The sequence below is a fragment of the Mustela erminea genome, chromosome 6, assembly GCF_009829155.1.
Source record: "Mustela erminea isolate mMusErm1 chromosome 6, mMusErm1.Pri, whole genome shotgun sequence".
NCBI lineage: Eukaryota > Metazoa > Chordata > Mammalia > Carnivora > Mustelidae > Mustela > Mustela erminea.
In genome coordinates this window covers 51,547,313-51,558,494 of record NC_045619.1, presented here as the reverse complement: position 1 = coordinate 51,558,494, position 11,182 = coordinate 51,547,313, and positions in this window count along the sequence as shown.

Here is an 11,182-nt window from a genome sequence, read left to right as displayed (position 1 = left end):
ACAATGTAATATTCCCAAATTCCAGGGATTAGGATATAGACATATTTGGGGGCCCTTATCCAGCCTACCACAGCAAGCACATTCTGAACCTCCTTCTGCCCATAGCGCTATGGGGCCTCAACTTCTCCCTGTTGCCAGAAGCTCTCATCTGTATGCCTGGGTTGACAGCTGAGCTTCTGGTACCCCTACAAAGTATAGACTCCATTACAACCCATCTTTGGCCCAGACTGTAGAGTTCATGTTCTTCCTTGGTTTCTTTTCTTGTTTATGACCCCAGGTTGACATTTGGATGAGCCCTGGCAGCCTCCTACCCTCCAGCAGACTTCATGTTGTCCTCTCATTATCAACCACAGGAGAGAGAACATCTCCCACTGAAAGTCCCACTGGGACTCCTCCGAGTCCCAATGACACCACTCCAGTCCCTTGACTAGACGTGCCTACATGTGGGCGCCAGGTGTTATCCAGCCAAGTTCTCCTTACCTGCCCTTGGTCACACTGCATTCAGTATCATTAACTCCTGGTTACTCCTTGAGGCTGAAGACCACAGCAGACGTGGTCTCTCTTCGTCCCTGCTGCTACCCACCTCTTCCCTCACTGGGTCACGAAGTCTCATCTTATCCTGCGCCAGTTCCGTCGGAGTTATGTCAGCTTGCAACCACATTGTGAAGGCTCCTCCCTTGGGAAATACCTTTGAATTGAGCTGTGCTTTTTAATATTTTCTTTTTAGATTCCTAGAGCTGTAACATGAAGTTGCTGTCTATTCCCTGGGGGTCCGTGGGGATGAGTTCGCGGGGACAGGATGCTGCCCTGGTGAACTGCTCACCATGCTCTTCTGCACCAGCCCCTTATTCTCTTTCAAATCCATCCTTACCCCGTTATCCTTACTAGTTATCCTTTGCTGGGTAACAAATCACCCTCAAGCCCAGCAGCTTCAAACAATGAATATTTGTTCTCTCACAGCTTCTATGGGTTCAGAACCTATAAGGTGAGCCTTATCTGGGGGCCTCTGAGTTCCCATCTCTTGGAAGGTTACCATCAAGGAACTGGCCAGGGCTGGAGTCAACTCAAGGCTAACCTGGGCAGGATCTACTTTTAAGTTTACGCACACAGCTGTTGGCAGGCTTCAGGCCTTCACCGGCCAGAGGCATCAGTCCTTTGACCTATGGGCTCCCGAGGGCTTTTCACGGCAGGGTAGTGTGTTCCCCGAGAGTGAGGAATGAGAGAGAGAGAGAAAGACAGGAAAGAGAGATGCCAAGACAGAAGCCATGATCTTTCATAATCTAATCTTGGAATTAACATCCCATCACTTCTCTGTTCTCTACCTAGAAGGGAGTCACTGAATCCAGTCTGCACTCAAGGGGGAGGCATTACACAGGAGTGGGCACCAGGAAGCAGGGATCGCTGGAAGCCATCTCAGAGGTTGCCTTAAACCCCACAAGAGGAGTTAGAGAAACACAGTACTATCTGTCAGTGGGAAGTAAGGTGCACCAAACGGAGAGGGGTCAGAGGGGTTCTTAAGAGCAAATGTGCTTTGGGGAGAGTGATAACTTGACTCACACCACAACTCAGGTTCTCCCTTTCGGAGAGCCTTTCTCTTCCTTTCTCCCAGCCTTTTCTCTGGGTTCCGTTTTATGAACCCAACAAACCACACAAAAACCTAGATATGAACCCCCCTGCTACTCACTTCTAACAATTTCCCAATCTCCCTCCACAGCCTGCCTCCTGCCTGTTTACTTTCTGAAATCCACAGCAGTCATTTTTTTTCCCCTATTTTTTTCAGAGTTCATTGTCATTCACGTGGGAAGGGTGTTCTGTAAGCATTGTCCCTACCATGCTCTAAGTGGCTGTCTGCCTTACGTAAAACACATCTGATTAATGTTTGCCCATGTGTGACCCCGGGTACAGTGTGAGGGAAAAGGATTACAAAGCCCAGGAACTGCTGGGTCATAACAACTCATTTGGGTTTCCAGAAAAGACTATAAGGATTTCTTTTTTTTTTTTTTTTTAAGATTTTATTTATTCACCTGACACACAGAGAGAGAGATCACAAGTAGACAGAGAGAGAGGGGGGAAGCAGGCTCCCTGCTGAGCAGAGAGCCCGATGTGGGGCTCGATCCCAGAACCCTGAGATCATGACCTGAGTCAAAGGCAGAGGCTTAGTTCACTGAGCCACCCAGGCGCCCCAACTATAAGGATTTCTATCATTCATTTGTTTTTTTCCTGGAGTAGAAAGAACATGGACTATGGAGCTTCTGACACTTCTGCAAATGAATTTCTCTGTGCTTTTTAGTTTCTTCATCTGTAAAATCTGGTAATGATACATAACTCTGGATTGCACAGGGTTATCAGAAACAATGTATGCGAAATGCACATGGTACACTGCGGGGGCACCCAGGCAGCCTTCCTCAGAGCTTTTTACCGTTCTCTTCCTTTCATGATTCAGTTATCCAGTAAATAAGTGCATAGTGCTGACAGAATTTGGCATTCGCCAGACCATTATTATCCAGTGTATCCCAGTGTGCACCGAAAGAAAACAGCTTGGCCAGAATGGCTGTCTTTGTAGGGAGAGTGTCGGTGTGTGTGCAGGGCTGGATCTCCGCCTGGGCTGTGGGGGTCAGTGGGGGTGCCGCCAGCCGTCTGCAGCCTTAGCCAGGGAAATCGACTCACAGCCCTCCTGGCACCTACTGCTGGACTTGGGTAAACAGAATTACAGCCTTTAAAAAGAACTGAGGGAAAGCGACCAAGATCCCCACTCACCATGTAAACAGGATGTCCACTGAAGGGCAGCCGTGGAGATGTTTATGTTCTGTTCAAGGGGCAATTGACAAAAGGCCCCTGGGAAGCTTTATTGTAGCTTGGGACACAGCTCTGCCAGCTGGGTGGCTGGGTTCTTCCCGGTTCTGTCTGTATCTCATGTGCTGAGCTTCAGCCTAGAGCTCTAGGGCCATGCTGCCTGGACCCAGGAAGCAGTGTTTAGAGATGCTGGGTCTGGTTATCGGTGCAAGGCCCTTTAGGCACAGATCAGGGCATTCTGGTGTCCAGGGTTCAGTTCCCAGTGTTCCTGCTGTGACCTGGAGGCTGGCTGCTTGGGGCCTCCACATGAGAATTACCTTAATGATAACTACCATTGATTCAGAGCAAGGCAGCTAGCTGGCCAGATACTTCACGGGGACTCTCTCATTTAACCCTCACGATAACCCTGTTGATGGTTTTATTGTCCTCATTTTATAACTGAAAAGGTTCCGCAAAAATAATCACTTGGATCTGAAGTCAGATTAGTTAGATTCTCAAATCTGTAGGTGAGGGCGGGGGTGTTGGTCAAGTTCAGCACTACCTCTATGGCCCAGCATCGCGTCTGAGAAAAACTTGTCGAATGATTAGAAAAAATTCTACCCGAATGTTCTGCACCGATTTTCTGGGGAGCTCATCTTTCCCCCATAGTGAGAGCATGTTGCATGGTTTATTTCACATGGTCCTATTCTGCCCCGGGGACCCAGGGCACTCACTGGTCAATGCTGATTACAGCTGGGTCTTGGGTATGGGCTGAGGCACCAAGGCAATGAACGATTGGCTAAATGTCTGCCCAAAAAGCCAAGTCCTGCTTTAGTCCGGTCTGGTCTGGCATTCTATGCAAAGAAAGCATCTCCTGAGATGTCCAATCCAGCCTGTTCCGGAGACAGTAGGAGCAGTGAAAGCAGATGCTTGTCTCAGCTGGTGTACAATCTCTGGAGAGTGGTTTTGCCGTCCCTCTTCCAGAACACGGGTCGGTTGGAATGGAATTGTGAAGGTAGGCTTTGCAGATTTCACAGGAATGTCAGGACGTGGTCCCTGTACCTTTATAACCCCAAAAGGAATTGGTTGAGACCCAAGAGCCCTTTGGTCTTTGAATTCCTTATTTTCTTATGAAATTATTTATAATAATAGTTATTATTACTATTGAAGTGTAATGAACAGTGTTGTATTAGTTTCAGGCGTACAGTATAATGATTCAATACTTTTATACATTGCTCGGTGCTCATCATAAGTGTACTCTTTTTTTAAAAATATTTTATTTATTTGACAGAGATCATAAGTAGGCAGAGAGGCAGGCAGAGAGAGAGAGAGAGGGAGAAGCAGGCTCCCTGCTGAGCAGAGACCCTGATGTGGGGCTCGATCCCAGGATCCTGAGATCATGACCTGAGCTGAAGGCAGAGGCTTAACCCACTGAGCCACCCAGGCGCCCCCATAAGTGTGCTCCTAATCCCCTTGATTTCACCCGCCTCTCCCCTCTCCTCCCCTCTGGCAACTACCAGTTTGTTCTCTGTATGTAAGAGTCTGTTTTTTGTTTTGTTTTGTTTGCTTGTCTCTTTTTTTCTTTGTTTGTTTTGTTTCTTAAATTCCACATATGAGTGAAATCATATGGTATTGACTGGTCTTTCTCTGAGTTATTTCTCTGACTGATTTCACTTAGCCTCTGACCCTCTAGGCCCATCTAATTCTTGAATAGAGGAGAAAAAAGACATGCTTGTTCTCCAGGATGGATTAGGATGTCGAAATTCTCTATTCCAGAAGAGAGCGTGGACTTTATCATAAATCTGAACTCTTAAGTTAGAGGGGGATGTAACTTTCTTCCTTTCTATTCAGGTCTCTTTTTGGGGGAGGCACACAGGTGGTGTGGGTGACCCTCGCAGACACTGATCATTTCCTACCTGGAGCTGAGGCCACGATTACCTCAGGATTGTTAGCAAGTTACAGTTAAGTGCAGATAGTTGCTTTAAACTGGCCTAAATTGTGGGGAAGTCTCTGGAAAAGATAAGCATGTCAAAGATTGTCCAAACTGGTGTCATTTTGGGTGATGGTAAAATGCTGGAAATAATAAGGCCTCGTACTCTCTGTGTGTGTTCATTGTTGGTCGTGGATTTTTGTTGTTGTTGTTGTTTTGACATTTTAGCCATCGTGCTTTGATTTATGGAAACCTGTGTCCCAGATACCAGACCCATCCGGGATGTGTCGGTCAGGATACACCAGACCTACAGATAGGCCTGCGATTTCTGGGAGCAGTTTGCGATCACAGCTATCATTCAGTGTCCTTCTCACTGGTCATTTTTCCTTGTGCTCATTCCTTTCTGCACACAGCTGGCCTTCCACTGTCCTGCTGCCTCTCAGCATTAACCCCCCCGGCCAGTCTAGTTTTCCAGTTCTAGGAGCTTCTCAAACAAAGTGGAGCACAGTGAAGCAGGGCCTTCTGCCCATCTCCCCTGGCTTGCCAGGGTTGGATGCTTTCTTTATCTTATTTTAGGAAGAGAGATCCTATACTTGTTCCTATCACTAAATTTGGAATAGGCTGGAAGGAGATATTCTGTACCTCTAACCACTTCTGCCCACACTTCTGATACAAACTGGATTGGCTTTTCTACTTCCCATCTCCTTGAGTCAGTGGCAAACTTTGGGCTTTATGCTCTGCATATGTGGTTCCTGTCACTGTCTCATGCCTGGTTCTACAATGCACACACACACACACACACACACACACACACGCAGATACCTCCTACTCTCCCTATGCTTAAAGAATCCCCCATTTGTGGATATAACAAGTATCCAGGGAAAGCGATGGGTTATTTTCTTTGGCTCAGTTGTTGTTAGTTTCATAACAATATCTAAAGGACATGAAGATAATGTCCCTGTTTGGAGAACTCCTCTTTCTTACTCTCAACATTTCCCCTGTTAATTGGTATTGGATACAAATATTCCATCACATTTCAGAGCTGGTTCCAACCGTCCAGGTATGGGTTTGACTGAGTTCTGCTGAATGTCACATGGGTCAGGCAGTAGGGATCATGGAAATCCCGACTGAATTGATAGGATTTAAGTAACAGGCTTGGAATTAAAGATGTGGAAAACATCGGGACTTATCTTTAGGGCACATGGCCTTCCGGATCTGGAATAAATTCTATTAGAAGCAAAGTAATTTAGAATAAGTTTTCATCAAGTAAATATTTTTTTAAAAAGATTTTGTTTATTTATTTGACAGACAGAGATCACAAGAGGGCTGAGAGGCAGGCAGAGAGAGAGAGAGGAGGAAGCAGGCTCCCTGCTGAGCAGAGAGCCCGATGTGGGGCTCGATCCCAGGACCCTAGGATCATGACCTGAGTCGAAGGCAGAGGCTTTAACCCACTGAGGCACCCAGGCGCCCCAAGTAAGTATTTTTTTGCACAGGCCACGACAGTCACTGTCCCACGTGGAACCCAACCGGCCACTGATGTTCATTATTGCGACTAGGAATTGTGACTCCACCCACCACACCAGCCTGCTTTCCCCTGCATCTTGGACAATAGCAACCTTCCCATGTTGTGCCAGGAAAGGCTATGCTCCTTTCCCCCAGTTTCCCTCTCTCCCACAGTCTCCACATGGCTAATGCCGTTACTGCATCCGTCAGCTGTGCTCCGGCTCTAATCCCCTTCTCTGTTCTGTGGCTGCTGCTTCCACAGGGTTCCTGCCATGCAGGGTGATTCCAGAAAGGACCATGCCCCTCCTACCACACTTAGTCAAGAGAGCTTGCCAAAAAAAAATGGAAGTCAATTTGTCTCCCAAAGTGACAGGTCTTTCAACCAAACTTAGAGCCAAAGTATCACCTTGGTAATTTACTTTTATAACTGGCTTTCTAGAGACCTAGAGGAAGAACCGGCAATACAGAATAAGTTCAGGTTCATTAAGTGGGAAGCATTGTTCAAGTGTCTTTTCCTTAGCTCTTTGGGAGCTAGGGGTCCTTGTACAGTAGGAATTTTCCTTGGTGGCCTTCCTGGCCACTCCACGTGCCCACACATGTATATGAAACTCCCGTCAGCAGTATTTTCAATCCAATGGAGACTGGTTGGGGCCCATGCAGATTTTTCTAGGCTGGACTCCGAATTATTACATTCTGTGAAAAATAAAGATATTAGCCCTAGTTACATTTGAGAGGCAGACATTGTGGTTTTTTAAAAAATGTTTTTCTGTGTTTTCTACACTTAAAAACCAAGGACAAAGGACAAAGGAAGATTCCAGGAACCCTGTAGATGTTTACTGTTGAACCTGAAAACATTTCTCAATCCCACTTACTGTCACTTTTCTCATATAAGAATCTGCATAGTGAGAGTCATGTTTTACAAGGCCCTAACCTGTCTTACAATTTTCCCTTCTGGCTATTGCTTTAATAAACACCCAGATGTGCTATTTTACAGATCATAAGACCTATCAAATGTGCTCCTCTTATTCTCTGTATCCCGCACGGTGCCTTGGCCCCTGGCTTTTGGAGCTGAGCTCAAGATCTTTGTAAAGCTGAGCTATGGAAGACAAAGCTCTCCCAGTCTCTCAGCTGGAAGGAGTAGATGAGAGTTGTGGCTCACCCCCAACGTCCAGGAGACTTTGCTGGCAGGGCTGGACTCTTCTGGGCCTGCTGTGGAACGGGGTAGGAGGGAAAGTAGCTACAAAGACAGTAGTTGGCAGGATTGTAGGTTCTGCAGACCATCATTTGGCTCAGTCAACAGAAGAGCAAACATGATCATCAAATAGAGGCTTTTGACTGATATGTAGTGATAAAAGGGCTAAAGATGTAGAAAGAGCTTGAAAACTGATTAAAATTTCATTAGTGTTGTTGATAGAGACTAATAATGACTCCAAGTGTTTCTTTGATTTAGAGTCATGGGGCTCTTTTATTTTATCTTTTAAATTTTTAAATTTTTTATTAACATATAATGTATTATTAGCCCCAGGGGTACAGGTCTGTGAATCGCCAGGTTTACACACTTCACAGCACTCACCATAGCACATACCCTCTCCAATGTCCATAACCCCACCACCCTCTCCCTACTCCCCTCCCCCAACAACCCTCAGTTTGTTTTGTGAGATTAAGAGTCTCTTATGGTCTGTCTCCCTCCCGATCCCATCTTGTTTCATTTTTTCCTTCCCTACTCCCCAAACGCCCCCATGTTGCTTCTCAAATCCATATCAGGGAGATCATATGATAATTGTCTTTCTCTGGCTGACTTATTTCACTCAGCATAATACCCTCTAGTTCCATCCATGTCATTGCAAATGGCAAGATTTCATTTCTTTTGATGGCTGTGTAGTATTCCATCATATATATATTTTTATATATCTTCATATATATATTTATATATATATCTTCATATATATGAAGAAGACAAAGAAGACATCCAGATGGCCAACAGACACATGAAAAAGTGCTCCACATCACTCGGCATCAGGGAAATACAAATCAAAATCACAATGAGATATCACCTCACACCAGTCAGAATGGCTAAAATTAATATATATGTATATATATGTTATATATGTATATATACATATATGTATATATGATGTATATATGATATATATGTATATATATACATATAATATATGTTATATGTGTATATATACACATATATGGTATCTCATTGTGATTTTGATTTGTATTTATACAAATATATTATAAATAATATATTTGTATAAATATATTTGTATAAATATATTTGATTTGTATTTATACAAATATATTATAAATAATATAATAATATATTTGTATAAATTATACAAATAATATATTTGTATAAATATTATAATATTTATACAAATATATACACACACACACACACACACACACACACACACATATATATACACATATATCTTTTGGATCACTACATTTGTATCTTTAGGGTAAATACCCTATAGTGCGATTCTGGGTTGTAGGGTAGCTCTATTTTCAACTTTTTGAGGAACCTCCATGCTGTTTTCTAGAGTGGTTGCACCAGTTTGCATTCCCACCAACAGTATAGGAGGGTTCCCTTTCTCCACATCCTCGCCAGCATCTGTCATTTCCTGACTTGTTAATTTTAGCCATTCTGACTGGTGTGAGGTGGTATCTCATTGTGATTTTGATTTGTATTTCCCTGATGCCAGGTGATGTGGAGCACTTTTTCATGTGTCTGTTGGCCATCTGGATGTCTTCTTTGCAGATATTTATGTTCATGTCCTCTGCCCATTTCTTGATTGGATTATTTGTTCTTTGGGTATTGAGCTTGATAAGTTCTTTATATATTTTGGATACTAGCCCTTTATCTGATATGTCACTTGCAATTATCTTCTCCGATTCTGTCAGTTGTCTTTTGGTTTTGTTGACTGTTTTCTTTGCTGTGCAAAAGTTTTTGATCTTGATGATGATCTTGCCTTTGGTGATGTTTCTAGGAAGAAGTTGCTGTGGCTGAGGTCGAAGAGGTTGCTGCCTGTGTTCTCCTCAAGGATTTTGATGGATTCTTTTCTCACACTGAGGTCCTTCATCCATTTGGAGTCTATTTTTGTGTGTGGTGTGAGGAAATGGTTCAGTTTCATTTTTCTGCATGTGGCTGTCCAATTTTCCCAACACCATTTGTTGAACAGACTGTCTTTTTTCCATTGGACATTCTTTCCTGCTTTGTCAAAGATTAGTTGACTATAGCATTGAGGGTCTATTTCTGGGCTCTCTATTCTGTTCCATTGATTGATGTGTCTGTTTTTGTGCCAGTACCATACTGTCTTGATGATGACAGCTTTATAATAGAGCTTGAAGTCTGGAATTGTGATGCCACCCACTTTGGCTCTCTTTTTCAACATTCCTCTGGCTATTCGGGGTCTTTTCCGGTTCCATATAAATTTTAGGATTATTTGTTCCATTTCTTTGAAAAAAAAAAAAAAAGAATGGCATTTTGATAGGGATTTCATGAAACGTGTAGATTGCTTTAGAGTAGCATAGACATTTTCACAATATTTTTTCTTCCAATCCATGAGCATGGAACATTTTTCCATTTCTTTGTGTCTTCCTCAATTTCTTTCATGAGTACTTTTTCTGAGTACAGATTCTTTGCCTCTTTGGTTAGGTTTATCCCTAGGTATCTTCTGGTTTTGGGTGCAGTTGTAAATGGGATTGAATCCTTAATTTCTCTTTCTTTTGTCTTGTTGGTTTATAAAAATGCAACTAATTTCCATGCATTGATTTGCTACCTGACACTTTACTGAATTCCTGTGAAAATTCTAGCAGGTGTGGAGTGGAGTCTTTTGGGTTTTCCACATATAGTATCATATCATCTGCAAAGAGTGATAGTTTGACTTCTTCTTTGCTGATTTGGATAACTTTAATTTCTTTTTATTGTCTGATTGTTGGGGCTAGGACTTCCAGTACTATGTTGAATAGCAGTGGTGAAAATGGACATCCCTGCTGTGTTCCTGACTTTAGCGGAAAAGCTCTCAGTTTTTCTCCATCGAGAATGAAATTTGCTGTGGGTTTCTCATAGATGGCTTTGATGATATTGAGGTATGTACCCTCTATCCCTACACTTTGATGAATTTTGATCAAGAAAGGATGCTGTACTTTGTCAAATGCTTTTTCAACATCTATTGAGAGTATCATATGTTTCTTATTCTTTCTTTTATTGTTGTATTGTATCACATTGATTGATTTGTGGATGTTGAACCAACCCTGCAGCCCAGGAATAAATCTCACTCGGTCTTGGTGAATAATCCTTTTAATATACTGTTGTATCCTATTGGCTAGTATTTTGGTGAGAATTTTTGCATCTGTGTTCATCAAGGATATTGGTCTGTAATTCTCTTTTTCAATGGGGTCTTTGTCTGGTTTTGGGATCAATATAATGCTGGCCTCATAAAATGAGTTTGGAAGTTTTCCTTCCATTTCTATTTTTTGGAACAAGTTTCAGGAGAATAGGTATGAATTCTTCTTTAAATGTTTTGGTAGAATTCCCCTGGGAAGCTGTCTGGCTTTGGGTTCTTGTTTTTTGGGAGATTTTTTATGACTGCTTCTATCTCCTTACTGGTTATGGATCTGTTCAGGTTTTCTATTTCTTTCTGGTTCAGTTTTGGTAGTTTATATGTCTTTAAGAATGCATCTGTTTCTTCCAGATTGTCAAACTTGCTGGCATATAGTTGCTCATATTATGTTCTTATAATTGTTTGTATTTCTTTGGTGTTGGATGTGATTTCTCCTTTTTCATTCATGATTTTATTAATTTGGGTCCTTTTCCTTTTCTTTTTGATAAGTCTGGCCAGGGGTTTATCAATCTTATTAATTCTTTTAAAGAACCAGCTCCTAGTTTCGTTGATTTGTTCTATTGGTTTTTTTGGTTTCTATTTCATTGATTCTGCTTTGATATTTATTATTTCTCTTCTG